The following is a 22,200-nucleotide window of genomic DNA, read 5'->3' as shown; positions in this document are numbered from 1 at the left end:
TTTGCACTTTTCGCACCAAAGTACGTTCATCTCTAGGAGACAGAACGCGTCTCCTTCCTGAGCGCTATGACGGCTCAGTGGTCCCATGGTGTTTATACTTGTGTACTATGGTTTGCACAGATGTACATGGTACCTTCAGGCGTTTGGAAACGCCTTGCCACTTCAACTGTAAATAGCCAAATAAGCAACTAATTCTAAAACAGAGAAATATTTACATTTCATGAATTACAAATTATATGACCCTCCCCTTGAATGAAATTGAAAAAGCATGACCCACCCCCATTTTCCTCCAGGTAACCATTATGTAAATTTTGATCCATCCCTAAATGGAAATCTGGACACTGACTGCCGGTTCATAACCTCTCACATAGCCTTCATATTAACTCGTGCAGAATTAAGCATTTCTTGCAGTAAAATGATACACCAAATGTAGGCTAAATTTTAACTCTGGAACAGGAGTGGAGAAATATGATTTCTTTCATTCAGCATCTTGAGAGAATGTGAATGCACAGTTAGCACCTCTACAGATGATATCCATCTTTATCAACATCCTAAAAGCTATTTCAACCACGTTGAATATGCATCCAAGCCAAACTGAAATCTTTTCAGAAACATATATTGGGTCATTTTCACAGCTTTTTATTTCCTTATAACCGGTCAAACTGCACAGAAAATCTTTCCTGTTTAAAAAAAAATGTTATTGTATTTTCTCCCAGGTTCCTAAAGGTCTTTGCTCCGTGAAAGAAACAAACAGAGATCTTTACCAGATTGAAGCATTCATTCTATAGATTTATGACTTTATTCTGGTGAGCAAGGGTTTATTTAGTCTTCTAGGGCAACATATGACAGAAGAGAAGCTGCATGTTGTAACGCACGTCGTCGGGAGAAGAAGACCAAGGTGCAGCGTGGTAAGTGTTCATATTATTTAATAAAATACGCAACACTTGACAAAACAACAACCACGACAAACGAACAGTCCTGAAAGGTGAAACAAACACTAAACAGGAAACAATCACCCACAAACACAGGTGGGAAAAGGCTACCTAAATATGATTCTCATTCAAAGACAACAATAGACAGCTGCCTCTGAGAACCATACCAGGCCAAACACACAGAAATACAAAAGAAGGACAACATAGAACACCAGACATAGAATGCCCACCCAAACTCACGCCCTGACCAACCAAAAAAGAGACATAAAGAGGATCTCTATGGTCAGGGCGTGACACATGTATCTAATATAGACAATTTCACTAACAAATACCCTACCAAAAGTTTCGAAATTATAAGCAAAACGATATCGAAATCAGAAGAGAAAAAATCCTGCAGAAACCCTCGTTTCACCATCTGACATCTGCCTACAGTTCCATTTCTATAATAGTGGGTTAGGGTCGGGTCTCAGATATTCACTTTAACACGTATAGTCGGGAGGTAGCGGATGCATTATTAGCAATTGTGTGCGGGTCCAGGTGAACAAACAGCTGACCCGCACACCAACTAATGCGCGGCAGGTCTAGTGTTGGATGCACAAGTACAGTGAAATACCTTTGAGTTCGTAAGGAAGCATTCATTTCACTGTAGTTGTACATGTGACATTAAAACCTTAACTTTGACTGGATTCCAGCAGGTGATTGGCCTGTCAGAACCTTCACACTGTAGCCAGTTAAAACCACCAGGGGGTGGTAGCAACTCCGATTCATAGCTAGGCAAAGCAATATCAGAGTCATATTCATGAATATGAATGTCTGTTTACTCTAGCTGAATGTCAATCAATCATTCGGGTTGAACTTCCTATTCATCAAAACAGTAACACTCGTTGAGACTTTTAGCTGTTTGCCTGACTAACCCAAAAGGTTGTTTACAGCTACTCTAACATTAGGCTCTCTGGGCAAAGGGCTTTTATGGCATAGGGCCTAGCAATAACCCCATCTGGCATTCCTTTAGGCGAGTGAAAGAGAGCGAGGCAAGAGAGCCCAAGCACATTACACAGATGTGAAGGCCAGTAACCTGGCAGGGGGCTGGCCCTTAGCTTGTTGCTCCCTACGCCCCAACATCCTACGCCGTGATAGGCTGATCAAGGTTCCAACTCTGCTAAGCTTCCTTGTGTTCAGATTTGGTACAGTGAGTACTGTGTAGGCGAGTAAACCATGTTACCACGTGACAGCACCAGCCTGACGCAGACTTCACTCCAAATCACACCATAGGGCCTTATAGAGAGAACATCCAAGAAAGACTGAAGAACAGGCAGATGTATTTACTGTGTACAAGGTGCTGAATTCCTCTGGAGTGGATTGCATGTGGTGAAATAATATATATGGTCATTCCTGAAGGGATATTTATCCATATTTTAGAATAAAAACATGAGTTCTCTTTTTAAGGGATGATACTTGGGGGTACTCTGGGGTCACTGTTAGTGGGGTGGAAATGGAGAAGGTAGATACTTGTATTATTATCTATTCTGATGCCTAATCACGTTACCCTGCCTTGATGTACTTATCTACGTCAAATACCTCGTACCCTTGCACATTGATCTGGTACTGCCACTCCCTGTATATAGCTTAATTCTTCTGTATTTTATTCCTTGTGTTACTATTTTATTAGTTTATTTTACTCTGCATTGTTGGGAAGCGCTGTAAGCAAGCATTTCACGGTGAAGTCTACACCCGTTGTTTTCGGCGCATGTGACCAATAAAATTTGATTTGAGACGTGGAATGGATGTGAGAAGGCAGCATGTGCTTGGCACCACAATGCACAGAAAAGGTCAGGGTGTTTTTTCCTAAGTAAATCTCCTTAAGGATTATGGTAAAGTATTAAATACTGAGCTGCTTTGAGGCTATAGCAGAATATTTACCTCCTCATCATGACAGGATAACGACTATAAGACCACACAATATAACGGTACAAAGATTTGTCTCGCCTCTTAACACACACTAATCAACTTTGAAGTGATCCCTACAAATAACATGTAGGCCTGCACACTTTGCCCACCACTGTGAGTGTGGAATTGGTGGAGAATTGTGGACTGTGGGTGGAGGGCCTTGCTTCTACATGCTGCTGAAGTAAATTGCTATTGCAAGTTCATATGGGTTCAGTGGGGTCATAGAGGACTGGAGCTAAGGTATGAGGACCACCTCTGCAGGATTTTGCTAAATAAATGAGTAGGCACTACAGTATTATTAATCCTCTCACCATGGTGGGCAAAAATGCTTTGTGATGTAAAGGTTTTATAAGCTATTCATAAGCTATAGCCTAATTACGCATCAAAAGCTTTTTGTTGCCTATACAACGGAATCTATCCTCAAAAAAGATTTCCTTCTTGTGAGTGAAGTCAGTTAGGCTATTATTTGATGTAAAGTATTTCATTTTCCTGGGCACATTTACAGGCTAACATGAAGAGACAAGTGAGACAGCTAACTTGTGGCAGAGGAGCAGAGACAGTGCTAGACTAGAGGCCTCCTGGAGGGAGAAACACTCCCGTCAAACCAACAGTAACTGGTCAGTACAGCCTACTCAAAATGAGGGGTTCAACAAGGGTTCCTCTAAGAATCTTGGGCTTCTTGGCACTGGAAATGGCCCCAAAAATGTTCTTCCAAGAACCCCATAGAAGGTGGGGTTCATGGAGGAACCTCCTTAGTTGGTGGGGGTTCTTGCAGGAACCGAACGGCCCAACTGAAACATTAGGATGTGAAAGGACAGTAGGTGCAGGCACTTAACTGAAAAATGTCAAGATCTCCATCATTTAAGGTACGGTTTTTCCCTTGTATCATCTAAAATTGATATTGTTTTGTGATGATACCATCTATATTTTCATATTTGTGCAAATCTTTCTAAAACAGAAAATGGACACCAATCAACAAAGAGGTAAGAATATGTAGTCTATAAGAATATGTTGAAGGATAGCTATATTGGGTGCTGATGACTGAACTGCTCACTTTTGTGTCTGTGTCTGCAGGTATACAGACAAGGAGGCATACAAAAGTTATGTATATTTGTATATTATGCAGATCACATGTACCATCCTCCTCCCTTACCTCTTGAATGAAAATCCCATAGGCCTCTACATTATGGACAAGGTGTGTGTATGAAAACCATTATCAAAACTGTTTTTTTCATTCACATTTGCCACAAAAACCAAGGTATGAATAACTGTCATGTGCATGTTTTGTTGAACATCTGTAAAATTACTTTTTATTCACAAACTTCATCCTCCCTACACCTCTGATAAATGTAACAGGCAACCTGTTCGATCACCATGCACTGAAAAAATCATTCTGGCTATGGGTACTGAGAACATCAACACACCAGAGGATATACTGTACAAAGGTGACTTGGGGCTCTGCTGGGAGTTTACCTCATTTAGATTTTTTTAATTCTGCGTCGCCACTAAAATCATAAACACTGACAACAAAAATATTGTGTTATTGTTGAGGGGTATTATTTAAAAAAAAAGATTTATACATATATATATATATATATATATATATATATATATATATATATATATATATATATATATATATATATAATAAAGGGGGAAGTTCAAAAATTAACCCCAAAAGGTTATTAGAGGATCCATTAAAAGGGGTTCTTTGAAGAACTTTGGGGTTCCCACACAGTTTCAATTTGATGAACTCCTAAAGGATACTCCAGAACCTTTTCTTTTTATAGTTTAGCCTAGCTGCCCAAACTGCCCTCTCTTCTCCTCACCACAGCACAGTGGAGAGAGACCCCTCACCATGAATATACAAGTCCTCCTCATGACAACTGGACATGATAGGATCATTTACTGTCAGGGATGCACGCTTCACACACACGCCATGAGTTTAGGCCACCTGATCTTTGACCCCTCCTTTCTCGCAGTCCTCTCACAGCTTTTACCACTACATTAGCTAGTAATCATTTGTTGATCCTTCTCAGCGGGCAAGCTGAATTGGCATCAAGTGGCTTTCATTCTGTTTTCACCAGGAGGGCTAAGCCAAGGGCCAAAGGAAAGGGGTTTACCACTGCCCCCCCATTTGTGGCGGTACACAGGACCATATTAATTGGATTAAAAAGGGGACTCTAGAAGATTTTCTTATAGATTTTGACAGCTGTGTGGAAATGCCATGACATCTGCCACTGTGTGGCAATTGTTGTCTATGACCCACATTGATGACCAACTAACCTGGCCAAGGGTCAGGCTGATATTGTTAAGCCTTACGACAAATGAGTCACAGTGGCCAAGAGAGGCTGGCATTGTTTTCACAGTCCCTACATCCAGACAAAAAAAGTTTTGAACAAAACTGCTGGTCAATATTTAGGCCAATAGTCAGGTTGAAGTTGAATGCTGAGGTTAAATGATTAGCTGATTTCTCTGGGTTTAAATGCATTTATTCAAGAAGTCACTCATTTGATTCCGCTGACATAGCAGTTGAAGCTCTTTTATATGAGGTTGCCATAAATAGAAAAGTGAAAGAACAAATCTAGTGCCATCTAGGGCTAAATCTAAACACCCGTCCTTCAACATCAGCATTGCTAGTTGTATTTGCTGCCATGGCAGCAGCTACTCTTCCTGGGGTACAGCAAAATGAATGCATTGCTACTCATTTTCCACCTCCAAAACTCTTCAGTCGATATGAAAGATTGTAGGCTGGCAACTGAAAAAGACAGGTCTGCTAGTTTAAACATCAAGGAGGCCTGAATACCAGCAATCATTTATTTTATACTGAATTTCTTGGAGGCCCATAGCTACCTAACTAAGCAGGGCCAGTCCACCAAACGTTATAACCCGATCTGTGGCTCAATATAAAGTTTTAGTCATGCACAGTGCTGTGGAATTAGAGCACATCTTATAATGGCAAGCATCCCAGATATGATCAATACAACATACATGCATGCTGAATCTTCATTCATCCAGAATAAGCCTAGACCTGCTATCGGTATCTACCATATTTTTCATAAAAGGGAGGAGATTTAACTGGGGAGCACTGAGCAGGACAGTTTGTGGCTGCATCGTCGAGCCTTGGAGATGTATGCCAGCATGTCTTGAGTACGATAAACCCCATGTCTGTGGTCTCCAGATACATAGGGTCATGTCCTGATGAAGGGTGGTAGTTACTCAGTTAGTGACGCACTCAGTGCACTCTCACCCTCCCTGCCAGTACCTTCACTACTGCTTCCTGGGCGATGCATCAGATGAGAAATAGACAGGTGAATAAACACTATCAATAGGTTCATTCAGCATGCCTACAGGTAGGCTAGCCTTTTGCATTTCTGAAAATTAACTCATAGAAAAATAAATAATAATGTTATTCAATACTATATAACAGCCCAATCAAGATGTGCATATATGCCTAAGTTGGGTCTGACTGGGAGTGTATTCATACCCCTTGACTTATTTCACATTTAATTGTTACAGCCTGAATTAAATCTAAATAAATTCTCACCCATTTTTTTTTTCATACATACATACATACATACATACATACATACATACATACATACATACATACATACATACCAGTGGGGAGAACAAGTATTTGATACACTGCCGATTTTGCATGTTTTCCTACTTCCAAAGCATGTAGAGGTCTGTAATTTTTATCATAGGTACACTTCAACTGTGAGAGACGGAATCTAAAACAAAAATCCAGAAGATCACATTGTATGATTTTTAAGTAATTAATTTGCATTTTATTGCATGCAAACATTCGTGGGGAAACAGTTGTTAACTCATTTATTATTGTGTTAAACACACAGAAAGCTAAAAAAAAACATATTTCACCTTTATTTAAGCATGTAGGCCAGTTGAGAACAAGTTCTCATTTACAACTGTGACCTGGCCAAGATAAAGCAAAGCAGTGTGACTATCCCATGTGTAACTCTGTGTTTAACAAACTTACAGTCAATAACACAATAAAAAAATATATGTATACAGTGTTTGCAAATGTAGTAAGATTAGGGAGGTAAGGCAATAAATAGGCCATAGTGGCAAAATAATTACAATTTAGCAATTAAACACTGGAGTGATAGATGTGCAGAAGATGAATGTGCAAGTACAGATAATGGGGTGCAAAGGAGCAAAAAAAGAAATAACAATATGAGGATGAGGTAGTTGGGTGGGCTATTTACAGAATGGCTGTGTACAGGTGCAATGATCGGTAAGCTGCTCTGACAGCTGATACTTAAAGGGTCTGAATACTTATGTAAAAGTGATATTTCAGTTAAATTCTTTGCCAAAATGTATAAAAACCTGTTTTTGCTTTGTTATTGTGTGTAGACTGAAGAGGAAGAAAAACGATTTAATCAATTTTAGAATAAGGCTGCAACGTAAGTTATTTTGTGGAATTTCTTTCCTTCTTAATGCATTTGAGTCAATCAGTTGTGACAAGGTAGGGGTGGTACACAGAAGACAGCCCTATTTGGTAAAAGACCAAGTCCATATTATGGCAAGAACAGCTCAAATAAGCAAAGAGAAATGACAGTCCATCATTACTTTAAGACATGAAGGTCAGTCAATCCAGAACATTAAGAACTTTGAAGGTTTCTTCAAGTGCAGTTGCAAAAACCATCAAGCGCTATGATGAAACTGGCTCTCATGAGGACCGCCACAGGAAAGGAAGACCCAGAGTTACCTCTGCTGCAGAGGATAAGTTAATTAGAGTTAACTGCACCTCAAATTGCAGGCCAGATATATGCTTCACAGAGTTCAAGTAACAGACACATCTCAACGTCAACTGTTCAGAGGAGACTGCATGAATCAGGCCTTCATGGTTGAATTGCTGCAAAGAAACCACCACTAAAGAACACCAATAAGAGACGTACTTGGGCGAAGAAACATGAGCAATTGACATTAGACCAGTGGAAATCTGTCCTTTGGTCTGATGAGTCCAAATTTGAAATTTTTGATTCCAACCTCCGTGTCATTGTGAGGCACAGAGTAGGTGAACGGATGATCTCTGCATGTGTGGTTTCCACCATGAAGTATGGAGGAGGAGGTGTGATGGTGCTTTGCTGGTGACACTGTCTGATTTATTTAGAATTCCTGGCACACTTATCCAGCATGGCTACAACAGAATTCTGCAGCCATCCCACCTGGCTTGCGCTTAGTGGGTCTAGAATTTGTTTTTCAACATGATACTGAACCAAAACACACCTCCAGGCTGTGTAAGGGTTATTTGACCAAGAAGGAGAGTGATGAGTGCTGTATCAGATGACCTGGCCTCTACAATCACCTGACCTCAACCCAATTGTGATGGTTTGGGATGAGTTGGACCGCAGAGTGAAGGAGAAGCAGTCAACAAGTGCTTAGCATATGTGGGAACTCCTTCAAGACTGTTTGAAAAGCATTACTTATGAAGCTGGTTGAGAAAATGCCAAGACTGCACAAAGCTGTCATCAAGGCAAAGTAGAGATGGGCGATATGGCCTAAAAGGTTTGGACGATTCACGATATAGATATCTCAATCTCTTGTTTTTGTCTAAACAAATTAAAAAAGGCCAAGACAAAATTCTTAAATTAATTTTCTTTTTAAAAAAAAAAAATATATAAGGCCTATTTTTGCAAAACAAATTTACAACACACACTCACACGTCTATTCTATTGTTTCGGAATGTTTGACCACTAGCTGTTTGAATATATAATTTATATAACCATTTTGATTGAAAATGTATTAATTTAGTTAATTTGTTGTTATAATTAAAACAGCTTGTGGTTACTTGCTATTGGATTGGCAGAATGACACAACTACTAACACATTAGCCTACACCTGGCCTGAACATACATTTTTTGAATGCACTTTAAGCCTGTGCTCAAAGCACTGCAGGTGGGTCCAGTTGTTCAATCGCAATGCTTTTATCATGTTGCTCCTGCTGTCAGTTGTCATGCACACCTGTCGGTCTTCACTCATCTTCCACGATGCCAAAGAGTCTGAGATCCTGGGCTATTACTTCACCCGTATGCTCATCGGGGAAGTAAGACGTCTGGATGCAGACATTTTGCAATTTCTAGTCTTCATTTATGTAGTGGACTGTCAAACTTAGGTATGGCTCTGACGTTCTGCTCAACCATAGATCGGCTGTGGTGTAAAAATAAGAAACACTATCCAGCTTCTCTGCGACTCTTTCGCGGGTAGCAGTGTATAATCGCGGCAGGGCTTCTTCCGTGAAATTGGCAGCTGATATTTGTGGTCAACTGTACCTAGCAGCTTTTTAAAGCCTGGCTTTTCTACTGTAAAGACTGGAACCATATGTAATAGGTTACTGCATCTGTTATCTCCTTCCACCTCAAACTTTTCTTGTCATAAGGGATTACGTTTGAAAAGGATGGTAGTTTGTCTTTTAGCAGACGTTTTGGGAATCGGACGACTGGAATCGGCATTGCGTAGTCTCACGCATGCCTCCCATTCCACCGCATGTTCAAGTTGCAGGTGATGAAGGGCTCGGTTGTACTGCTGCTTTTCGTAGCAATTGTCTTTCGACACATTTTGCACAGGACATTCGTTTGCTCATCAGACTTCTTAAACCCGAACCACTTCCATATTACTGAAAAACATTGCTGCCCTTTTTGGGGATGATTTCATCCTCGCGAGAGGCTGAGCTGGATTCCTCACTTTCCATTTTGGTGGAACTCTTACCGCCGGTACACTTCTCCGGCGTGGTAACAATTTGAGAAAGGCTGTCTAGGGTTGCGATTGGTGGATAACCTCTCTGCACGTGTTGTCACGCAGTTGGGACATGATTCGACATTGGGCTGACAGAAGAGACAGTGCGACGCTGCATTTGTAAAACGTTACAACATTATAACAGCACTTTGATTCTTACGATACAGGCATTTTCCATATCGCGCAAAACTCGAATATATCGAAAAAACTTGATATATCGCCAAGCCCTAAGGCAAAGGGGGGCTACTTTGAAGAATATAAAATATATTTTAATTTAACACTTTTTTGGTTACTAAATGATTCCATATGTGTTATTTCATAGTTTTGATGTCTTCACTATTATTCAACCATTTAGAAAATATTAAAAAGAAAAGAAAAACCCTTGAATGAGTAGGGGTTCAAACTTTTGACTGGTACTACAGTTGAAGTTGGAAGTTTACATACACTTAGGTTGGAGTCATTAAAACTCGTTTTTCAACCTCTACACAAATTTCTTGTTAAAACTTCTTATGGCTGCAGGGGCAGTATTGAGTAGCTTGGATAAAAAGGTGCCCAGAGGTGCCCAGAGTAAACTGCCTGCTCCTCAGTCCCAGCTGCTAATATATGCATATTATTATTAGTATTGGATAGAAAACACTCTGAAGTTTCTAAAACTGTTTGAATGATGTCTATGAGTATAACAGAACTCATATGGCAGGCAAAAACCTGAGAAAAAATCCAACCAGGAAGTGGGAAATCTGAGGTTTGTAGGTTTAACTCATTGCCTATCGAATACACAGTGGGATATGAGTCATTTTGCACTTCCTACGGCTTCCACTAGATGTCAATAGTCTTTAGAACCTTGTCTGATGCTTCTACTGTGAAGTGGGGCCGAAGGTGAGGGGATTGAGTAAGGTCTATCATGAGCTGAACATGCGCTGACCATGCGCGTGTAACAGATGTATAATGTACTCAAAATAAAAGTTCAGTAGTAGTTGTCTAACAAGACCAAGAATCAACACAGAAAAGTAACAAGAAACGCCTTAATAAATAGTTGTCGCCACCGTGTGGTAGAAAATGACATTACCCTCACGTTAATTGGCTTCCGAAGGTCACTAGCGTAACAGCACAATTACATCGCTAAGTAATCATAACATCAACACATACAACTAATAAACAGTATATTATATTCCCCACTCACTCATGCTACCAGGAGCTCCCTGAGAACTCCACTTAGGCAGAATGCAAAACCTAGGCCTCTGTCGTGCATCAGCAACCACAGTACTTCTTGAAGCCGGGTCTCCGATCCCTCCACGTGACGTCCGGCGAAGACAAGAATCCGGGTCACGGCACCAGTGTAACAGTATAACTTTAAACCGTCCCCTATCCCCGACACGGGCGCGAACCAGGGACCTTCTGCACACATCAACAACGGTCGCCCACGAAGCATCGTTACCCATCGCGCCACAAAGGCCGCGGCCCTTGCAGAGCAAGGGGCAACACTACTTCTAGGTTTCAGAGCAAGTGACGTAACTGATTGAAACGCTAGTAGCGCGTACCCGCTAACTAGCTAGCCATTTCACATCCGTTACACGCGTTCATGTGAGAGCGAGCTCTGTTCTATCGCATTTCTGAAGACAAAGGAATTTTCCGGTTGGAACATTATTGAAGATTTATGTTAAAAACATCCTAAAGATTGATTCAATACATCGTTTGACATGTTTCTACTGACTGTTACGGAACTTTTTGACATTTTGTCTGCTTTTAGTGAACGCGCTTCGTGTCTTTGGATTTATTTACCAAACACGCTAACAAAAGTAGCTATTTGGACATAAATGATGGACATTACCGAACAAAACAAACATTTCTTGTGGGAGTCCTGGGAGTGCATTCCGACAAAGATCAGCAAAGGTAAGTGAAGATTTATAATGCTATTTCTGACTTTTGTTTACAGCACAATTTAGCAGGTAACTGTATATATGGCTTGCTTTTGTGGCTGAACGCTGTTCTCAGATTATTGAATATTGTGCTTTTGCCGTAAAGCTTTTTTGAAATCTGACACAGCGGTTGCATTAAGGACAAGTTTATCTTTAATTCTATGTAAAACATGTATCTTTCAAAGTTTATGATGAGTATTTCTGTTATTTGATGTGGCTCTCTGCAATTTCTCCAGATATTTGAGGCATTTCTGAACATGGCGCCAATGTAAACTGAGGTTTTTGGATATAAATATGAACTTTATCGAACAAAACATATATGTATTGTGTAACATGAAGTCCTATGAGTGTCATCTGATGAAGATCAAAGGTTAGTGATTAATTTTATCTCTATTTCTGTTTTTTTGTGACTCCTGTCTTTGGCTGGGAAAATGGCTGTGTTTTTCTGTGATTTGTCGGTGACCTAACAATCGTTTGTGGTGCTTTCGCTGAAAAGCCTTTTTGAAAATCGGACACTGTGGTGGGATTAACAAGAAGTGTATCTTTAAAATGGTGTGAAATACTTGTATGCTTGAGGAATTTTAATTATGAGATTTCTGTTGTTTGAAATTGGCACCCTGCACTTTCACTGGCTGTTGTCATATCGATCCCGTTAACGGGATTGCAGCCCTAAGAAGTTTTAACAAACTATAGTTTTGGCAAGTCAGTAAGGACATCTACTTTGTGCATGACAAGTAATTTTTCCCAAATTTTTTTAGACAGATTACTTCTCTTATCACAATACTTCACTTGTCACTGTATCACAATTCCAATGAGTCAGAAGATTACATACACTAAGTTGACTGTGCCTTTAAACAGTTTGGAAAATTCCAGAAAATGATGTCATGGCTTTAGAAGCTTCTGATAGGCTAATTGACATCATTTGAGTCAATTGGAGGTGTACCTGGGGATGTATTTCAAGGCCTACCTCAAACCTCAAACCTCGTCAAGTCTGATTCATCCTTGGGAGCAATTTCCAAACGCCTGAAGGTACCACGTTCATCTGTACAAACAATAGTACGCAAGTATAAACACCATGGGACCACGCAGCAGACACGTTCTGTCGCCTAGAGATTAACATACTTTGGTGCGAAAAGTGTGAATCAATCCCAGAACAACAGCAAAGGACCTTGTGAAGATGCTGGAGGAAACAGGTACAAAAGTATCTCTATCCACAGTAAATCGAGTCCTATATCAACAACCTGAAAGGCAGCTCAGCAAGGAAGAAGCCACTGCTCTGCTGCAGGAGGGACTGGTGCACTTCACAAAATAGATGGCATCATGAGGCAAGAAAATTATGTGGATATATTGAAGAAACATCTCAAGACATGTCAGGAAGTTAAAGCTTGGTCGCAAATGTGTCTTCCAAATGGACAATGACCCCAAGCATACTTCCAAAGCCCTGACCTCAATCCTATAGAACATTTGTGGGCAGAACTGAAAAAGTGTGTGCAAGCAAGGAGGCATACAAACCTGACTCAGTTACAGCAGCTCTGTCAGGAGGAATGTGCCAAAATTCACCCAACTTATTGTGGGAAGCTTGTGGAAGGCTACCCGAAACGTTTGACCCAAGTTAAACAATTTAAAGGAAATGCTACCAAATACTAATTGAGTGTATGTAAACTTCTGACCCACTGGGAATGTGATGAAAGAAATAAAAGCTTAAATAAATAATTCTCTACTATTATTCTGACATTTCACATTCTTAAAATAAAGTGGTGATCCTAACTGATCTAAAACAGGGAATTTTAACTAGGATTAAATGTCAGGAATTGTGAAAAACTGAGTTTAAATGTATTTGGCTAAGCTGTAGTGCGTTCGGAAAGTATTCAGACCCCTTGACTTTTTCCAAATTTTGTTACCTTACCGCCTTATTCTAAAATGTGTAATTAATAAAATTTCAATATTTCTCAGTGTTTTAGAATTTGTTTCTTATTAGGATATATATAAGTGTGCTAGATGCCGCCCCTCATCTCTGATTCTCAGCTGGGCGCACAATATCAAGTGCATCTATAGGCAAAAAAATATATATATATTTTTTTACTTGGCAAGTCAGTTAAGAACAATTTTTTATTTACAATGACCTACCGTCATTGTGTGGTCTCAATGAAATGATCCATAGCCTACGAATTGCATGCTCAGAGAAGCACATAACAAAGTTACATTTCTAAAAAAGCTGCTGGGATTGTGTAAATAAAATTGGCTGCATTACACACCGCAATTAATATTCCAGTGTGGACTAACCTATATGCTGCTCAGTTTGAGAAGGAGAATGCAAAGATGAGAAGGAGAACCGGAGGTAAACTTCGATAGCTTGCTACTACTATAATTTATTTTTACTAAAAACAATATATATCTTATATATTTATCAGAGTTATTGACCAATAAGCCAGATTCGAGTAACTTCCATTGTGGTGCTGAAACTTGAAGCAGCAGCCAGGCACAATCAATCAGAAATTGATAGTTCATGGTAGAGGTTGACTGATATATCGGAATGGCAGATTAATTAGGGCCGATTTCAAGTTTTCATAACAATCGGATATCGGTATTTTTGGACACCGATTTGGACGTTTTTTTTGTGTTTGTTTTTTTACACCTTTATTTAATCTTTATTTAACTAGGCAAGTCAGTTAAGAACACATTCTTATTTTCAATGACGGCCTAGGAACGGTGGGTTAACTGCCTCGTTCAGGGGCAGAACAACAGATTTTTACCTTTTCAGCTCGTGGGATTCAATCTTGCAACCATACAGTTAACTAGTCCAACGCTCTAACCACCTGATTACATTGCACTCCAAGAGGAGCCTGCCTGTTAAGCGAATGCAGTAGAAGCCAAGGTAAATTGCTAGCTAGCATTAAACTTATCTTATAAAAAACAATCAATCAATCATAATCACTAGTTAACTACACATGGTAGATGATATTACTAGTTTATCTAGCGTGTCCTGCGTTGCATATAATCGATGCGGTGCGTATCGTTGCTCCAATGTGTACCTAACCATAAACATCAATGCCTTTCTTAAAATCAATACACATAAGTATATATTTTTAAAACTGCATATTTAGCTAAAAGAAATCCAGGTTAGCAGGCAATATTAACCAGGTGAAATTGTGTCACTTCTCTTGCGTTCATTGGACGCAGAGTCAGTGTATATGCAACAGTTTGAGCCGCCTAATTTGCCAGAATTTTACGTAATTATGACATAACATTGAAGGTTGTGCAATGTAACAGGAATATTTAGACTTATGGATGCCACCCGTTAGATAAAATATGGAACGGTTCCGTATTTCACTGAAAGAATAAACGTCTTGTTTTCGAGATGATAGTTTCCGGATTCGACCATATTAATGACCTAAGGCTCGTACTTATGTGTGTTATTATGTTATAACTAAGTCTATGATTTGATAGAGCAGTCTGACTAAGCGGTGGTAGGCAGCAGCAGGCTTGTAAGCATTCATTCAAACAGCACTTTCCTGCGTTTTGCCAGAAGCTCTTCGCTGTGCTTCAAGCCTATCAACTCCCGAGATTAGGCTGGTGTAACCGATGTGAAATGTCTAGCTAATTAGCAGGGTGCGCGCTAATAGCGTTTCAAACGTCACTCGCTCTGAGACTTGGAGTAGTTATTCCCCTTGCTCTGCATGGGTAACGCTGCTTCGAGGTTTGCTGTTGTCGTTGTGTTCCTGGTTCGAGCCCAGGTAGGAGCGAGGAGAGGGATGGAAGCGATACTGTTACACTGGCAATACTAAAGTGCCTATAAGAACATCCAATAGTCAAAGGTTAATGAAATACAAATGGTATAGAGAGAAATAGTCCTATAATTCCTATAATAACTACAACCTAAAACTTCTTACCTGGGAATATTGAAGACTCATGTTAAAAGGAACCACAAGCTTTCATATGTTCTCATGTTCTGAGCAAGGAACTTAAACGTCAGCTTTCTTACATAGCACATATTGCACTTATACTTTCTTGTCCAACACTTTGTTTTGCATTATTTAAACCAAATTGAACATGTTTCATTATTTATTTGTGGCTAAATTGATTTTATTGATGTAATATAAAGTTAAAATAAGTGTTCATTCAGTATTGTTGTAATTGTCATTATTACAAATAAAAAATTAAATCGGCCGATTAATTGGAATCTGTTTTTTTTGGTACTCCAATAAATCGGTATCGGCGTTGAAAAATCATAATCGGTCGACCTCTAACTATAACTGATACAATTTCCTGCCCATATGAACAAATGTATTTTAGGTCATAACCTAAAAAACAGCCACAATTGATTTAATGAAAAGCAGCAAACATACACAACACTGTTTCACATTCTTTAACAACAGACTTAGACACAACCATGCAATAAACTACAGCTAGCTTCACAGCCGTTTCCCGCCCAAAACACAGGGGAACTCGATTTATTGTAGCTTATAGTGTGCGGAGGGCTTTGTAGTCTGTATACAGTGTTGTACCGTCACTGTCGCATCTTGCACGACCAAAAGACAGTTAAGCGCATAGAACTATAGAAGACTTCCTGACAGAACAGAGGCAGGTAGCATTTGTGCAAGACAATAATCTCCCCCCTTTGAGCCCCCTCTACCCTGCTTTACTTCACCCTCACTGCAGGAAGCTCAGAGCTTGAGGCTGTAGCTGGAAGAAAGGCCTTTGCTCTCTGCCAATGGGCTACATCCATGTTTCGGAGGGAAAGGACATAAATTAATGTTGAATGACATTAGTCCAACTGTTGAGACAAACTAAATCTAATAGGAAATGTGCTGTTACTATCCAACTGGTGACTGGAGAGCCAACACCTTTAGAATCTGACTGGATAGGAAGGGGTCAAGGGGTGTATCATGCTTTACAGATAGGCTTAAGATGGGTGTTGACAGTCTAAATTTAAATGTCAACTTTGCTTGAGTGACAGCTAATTTTAGGTCCCAGTTCATCTCGACACCATTGGGACAGGGCTGATCTGTAGCTGTGCTATTCTATAAAAATAAAATAAAATGTGTTCATGATCCATCTAGCTAGCCCATATCCCAAATTAATCAAACAGATCCAGAAACCCCCCTAGAAGTTAATTATAGGATCTCTGTAGAAACCCCTTATGTGTTCCCCATTATTTCTGCAGCCATACCAAGCCCATGATGTCATGCATAGTAGAGAAATTATCATGTAGCAGGGTCTACAGACAATCGGATTACAAAGGGAAAACCAGCCACGGCGACGTCTTGCTCCCGGACAAGCTAAACACCATCTTCGCCCACTTCGAAGATAACACAGTGCCACCGACGTGGCCTGCTCCCAAGGACTGTGGGCTCTCGTGTTGCGTGGCCGATGTGGGTAAGACATTTAAACGTGTTAACCCTCGCAAGGCTGCCGGCCCAGATGGCATCCCTAGCCGTGTCCTCAGAACATGTGCAGACCAGCTGGCTGGAGTGTTTACGGACATATTCAACATCTCCCTATCTCTGTTGTCCCCACTTGCATCAATATGTCCACCATTGTTTCTGTACCCAAGAAAGTGAAGGTAACTGAACTAAATGACTCTCGCCCCGTAGTATTCATTCTGTCATAGCGAAGTGTTTTGAGAGGCTAGTTAAGGATCATATCACCTCCACCTTACCTGACACCCTAGACCCACTTCAATTTGCATACCGCCCCAATCCACAGATGATGCAATCGCCTTTGCACTGCACACTGATCTATCCCATCTGGACAAGAGGAATACCTATGTAAGAACGCTGTTCATTGACTACAGGTCAGCCTTCAACACTATAGTGCCCTCCAAGCTCATCACTAAGCTTGGGGCCCTGGGTCTGAACCCCACCTTGTGCAACTGGGTCCTGGACTTCCTGATGAGCTTGCCCCCAGGTGGTGAAGGTAGGAAACAACACCTCCACTTCGCTGATCCTCAAAACAGGGGCCACACAAGGGTGCGTGCTCAGCCCCCTCCTGTACTTCCTGTTCACCCATGACTGCGTAGCCATGCATGCCTCCAACTAAATCATCAAGTTTGCAGACGACACAACAGTTGTAGGCCTGATTACCAAAAATGACGAGACAGCCTACAGGGAGGAGGTGAGGGCCTTGGCGGAGTGGTGCCGGGAAAATAACCTCTCCCTCAACAAAATGAAAGAGCTGATCGTGGACTTCAGGACAGCAGAGAAGCACACCCCCATCCACATCGCCGGGACCGCAGTGGAGAAGTTGAAAAGCTTCAAGATCCTTGGCGTACACATCACTGACAATCTGAAATAGTTGTGAAGAAGGCGCAACAAATTATTTTCAACCTCGGGAGGCTAAAGAAATTTGGCTTGGCCCCTAAGCCCCTAACAAACATTTATAGATGCACAATTGAGAGCATCTTGTTGGGCTGTAATCACTGCCTGGTACGGCAACTGCACTGCCCGCAACCGCAGGGCTCTCCAGAGGGTGGTGAGGTCAGCCCAACGCATCACCGGGGGCTCACTGCCAGCCATCCAGGACACCTACAGCACCCAATGTCACAGGAAGGCCAAAAAGATCATCAAGGACATCAACCACCCGAGCCACTGCCTGTTCACCCCACTATCATCCAGAAGGCGAGGTCAGTACAGGTGCATCAAAGCTGGGACCGAGAGACTGAAAAAAAGCTTCTATGTCAAGGCCAGACGACTCTTAAACAGCCATCACTAGTCGGCTACCGCCCGGTTACTCAGCCCTGCACCATAGAGGCTGCTGCCCTATATACATAGACATGGAATCACTTGTCACTTTAATAATGTTTACATACTGCTTTACTAATTTCATATGTATATACTGCATTCTATTCTACTGTATTTTAGTCAATGCCACTCCGACGTTGGTCGTCCTAATATTGATACATTTCTTAACTCCATTCTTTACCTTTAGATTTTTTATTTTTGTGAATTGTTAGATATAACTGCACTGTTAGAGCTAGGAACACAACATTTTACTACACCGGCAATAACATCTAGTAGTGTAACAGTGACATGAGTATACATATACTGAGTATATACATATACTGAGTATACTGTAGGTAAAATATACATGATATGGGTTGCCAAAGGCTCCATGAACTCCCCTCTGTCTGGGACCTTTAGCTACTGGCAGTGTGCCTAGCTAGATAATGTTCCTCTCAGGATATCCCTAGAGGAGACGTCTGACAACTGGAGAGGGACTACGACTGGGTAAAGTGGAAGGCAGGGCAACAGCTGGACTTGAAGCATGCTGATGCAATCCTGGCTACTCATTTCAGACTGAGGAAGAAGAAATGGTACTGCAGAAAAACAAGGAAATCCATGGCCAATGAGTGATTACTTTGAGTGATAATTACATTGTAATTACAATGTGACAATGCTGTGATTAGTAGCTATCAGTTAACAAGATCTGATACATCTATCTATGAAGTGATTCACCTATATCTGGATCATTGTCACGAGAATTTTCAATTCCAATGATAATAACAATCAATCAATAACTCTGACCAATCCCCGAGATCTGTAAGACCAAGGGTTTAATAATAATTAGTCAAAGACTCAGTTTATGCAAAAAGATAGTACCGTTTATTCAGAGAACGTTCTAAAGTCAAGAATACAAAGACATCCATTTTACAGCTGCGCACATACTTCCACACAAACAGTATATATCCTACGCACATACACACACACAAACAGTATGTGAGTTTTATTCTTCTTCATGGTTCTCACCACTGTGTATCCTTACCCAGCCGACAATTCCATTCCCCCCGAGATTAGAGAAACCTTGAGAAGTCCTCCCTGTCCTCATAAATTCTCAGTTCCTCACAGACAGTCTGTGTTTTTCCACTATACAGATACAGTGTTTAACCTAATTCTGACTAAAACTACACACTTGATCAGATTATCATTTTATGATTCTGATCAATTTCATACAGTTATAAGGTTTCAGAGTGGAATTATTTAATCATTATCTTTCACCCATATAAATTATTTTATCAATCATCTATATCTGCTAATCTTCCTAAGAATCACAGCAATGTCAATATTAGGAAATGGGTGATTTCTAATTGTTTGGTAATCAAATCTATGATGATCAACACTGCATCTTCCCAGCTTTGATCCTATATTTGATGCAGGACCTTCCGTTTGAAAAGGTTATAGGCTACACAAAAGAGTCTCCTTAACACGTAACCGAATCAAAGAGTGGAAAATAGCCTACTCACACTTCTCACCCATTACTGTGGCCAGATGTAAATCACACGTCAACAGAAACCAATTCTCAAACCCCAATAACATCAGCAACAGGTGGCTAAAGACAGTTGAACAACGGGAGATCATTATCCATGTGGTGGAGGTGAACCTTTAGCCATGGAGAGGAAAAACACACACTGGGCATGCTCACTCACTGTCTGAACATTTTCCAGAAACGTTTGAACCTTTTAATGGCCCTGAAACTGACAGGGCTGTGGTCATCTGTTTCAAGGCTACCCCGCAAAATGTTATGCCTGTGTTGTACAAAGGAGGTTCTTCTTATCTAATACTGTGGGATGAAATGGCAGTGCAATTTATAGCCATTAACTATGAACAGCCAAATGTATTGAGATATTCTTTCATGGGCTTCTTTTCAAGAGCAGCTGCCAAAGAATACACAATGCACATGGAGACTGGCCAGAGAATCAGTGGGAGTGGAAATAAACCCCTTCCCCTATAGCTGCATACAGTGCATATGGCTGCATACAGTGCATTCGGAAAGTATTCAGACCCCTTGACTTTATCCATATTTTGTTACGTTACAGCCTTATTCTAAAATTGATTAAATATTGTTTCTCATCAATCTACACACAATAATCTTTAATGACAAAGCAAAAACGCATAAAAAATGTAAAAACATACCTTATTTACATAAGTATTCAGGCCCATTGCTATGAGACTCGAAATTGAGCTCAGGTGCATCCTGTTTCCATTGATCATCCTTGAGATGTTTCTACAACTTGATTGGAGTCCACCTGTGATAAATTCAATTGATTCGTCATGATTTGGAAAGGCACATAGCGGCCTATATAAAAGGTCCCACAGTTGACAGTGGATGTCAGAGCAAAAACCAACCATGAGGTCGAAGGAATTGTCTGTAGCGCTCTGAGACAGGATTGTGTCGAAGCACAGATCTGGGGAAGGGTACCAAAACATTTCTGCAGCATTGAAGGTCCCCAAGAACACAGTGGCCTCCATCATTCTTAAATGGAAAACATTTGTAACCACCTAAACTTTTCCTAGAGCTGGCCTTTTCCTATAGCGGGAGAAGGGTCTTGGTCAGGGAGGTGACCAAGAACCCGATGGTCACTCTGACAGAGCTCAAGAGTTCCTCTGTGGAGATGGGAGAACCTTCCAGAAGGACAACCATCTCTGCAGTACGCCACCAATCAGGCCTTTATGGTAAAGTGGCTAGACGGAAGCCACTCCTCAGTAAAAGGCACATGACAGCCCACTTGGAGTTTGCCAAAAGGCACCAAAGGACTCTGACTATGTGAAACAAGATTCGGCCTCAATGCCAAGCGTCACATCTGGAAGAAGCCTGGCACCATCCCTACGGTGAAGCATGGTGGTGGCAGCATCATGCTGTGGGGATGTTCTTCAGCGGCAGGGACTGGGAGACTAGTCATGATCGAGGGAAAGATGAACGGAGCAAAGTACAGAGAGATCCTTGATAAAAACCTGCTCCAGAGTGCTCAGAACCTCAGATTGGGGCAAAGGTTCACCTTCCAACAGGACAACGACCCTAAGCACACAGCCAAGACAACGCAGGAGTGGCTTCGGGACAAGTGTCTGAATGTCCTCGAGTGGCCCAGCCAGAGCCCGGACTTGAACATCTCTGGAGAAACCTGAAAATATCAGTACAGCGACGCTCCCCATCCAACCTGAAGGAGCTTGAGAGGATCTGCAGAGATAAATGGGAGAAACTCCCCAAATACAGGTGTGCCAAGCTTGTAGTGTTATACTGAAAACTTGAGGCTGTAATCACTGCCAAATGTTCTTCAACAAAGTACTGAGTAAAGGATCTGAATACTTATGTAAATATGATATATATATATTTTATATATATATATATATATATATATATATATATATATATTTGCAAAAATGTCTAAAAACCTGTTTTTGCCTTTACATTATGGGGTATTGTGTGTAGATTTATGAGAGAAAAAATATATTTTAGAATAAGGCTGTAACGTAACAAAATGTGGAAAAAGTCAAGGGGTCTGAATACTTTCCAAATGCATTGTAATAGTAGTAGCCATAACTCATAAATGGCACTATGCAGGGTTCTATGTGGATCCAATTACCCTATGAAAAAGGTTCCATCTATGAAGCAAGAGAGAACCCTTTTTGTTTTTTCTAATAGTGTAAACGTCATCTGCACAACAGAAACTTGATAAGCAGGGTTGGATCAAAAGCCTGCACACCCAGTAGCTCACCAGATGGAGGGTTGACCACATGTGTTTTATACAGTAGCCTAACAGTGCAGTTATTCTACTTTGTGGGGGGTTGAGTGCCTTGATCAAGGCCACAACGGCAGGAGATAGTAAGCCTACATGGGATCAGAGACCAGCAGCCTTCTAGTGTCAACAC

General features: G+C 40.8%; 1 protein-coding gene across 1 annotated transcript in view; it reads right to left on the bottom strand.

The window, feature by feature from the left end:
- Positions 1–22,200, bottom strand: part of LOC129817548 (monocarboxylate transporter 10-like) — a 68,613-nt gene that overhangs the window by 45,262 nt on the left and 1,151 nt on the right. The window lies entirely within an intron of this gene.

This window comes from Salvelinus fontinalis, chromosome 20, assembly GCF_029448725.1.
Source record: "Salvelinus fontinalis isolate EN_2023a chromosome 20, ASM2944872v1, whole genome shotgun sequence".
NCBI lineage: Eukaryota > Metazoa > Chordata > Actinopteri > Salmoniformes > Salmonidae > Salvelinus > Salvelinus fontinalis.
Note: the sequence above shows the minus strand (reverse complement) of the source record. Positions and strands in the feature narration are given on the sequence as shown.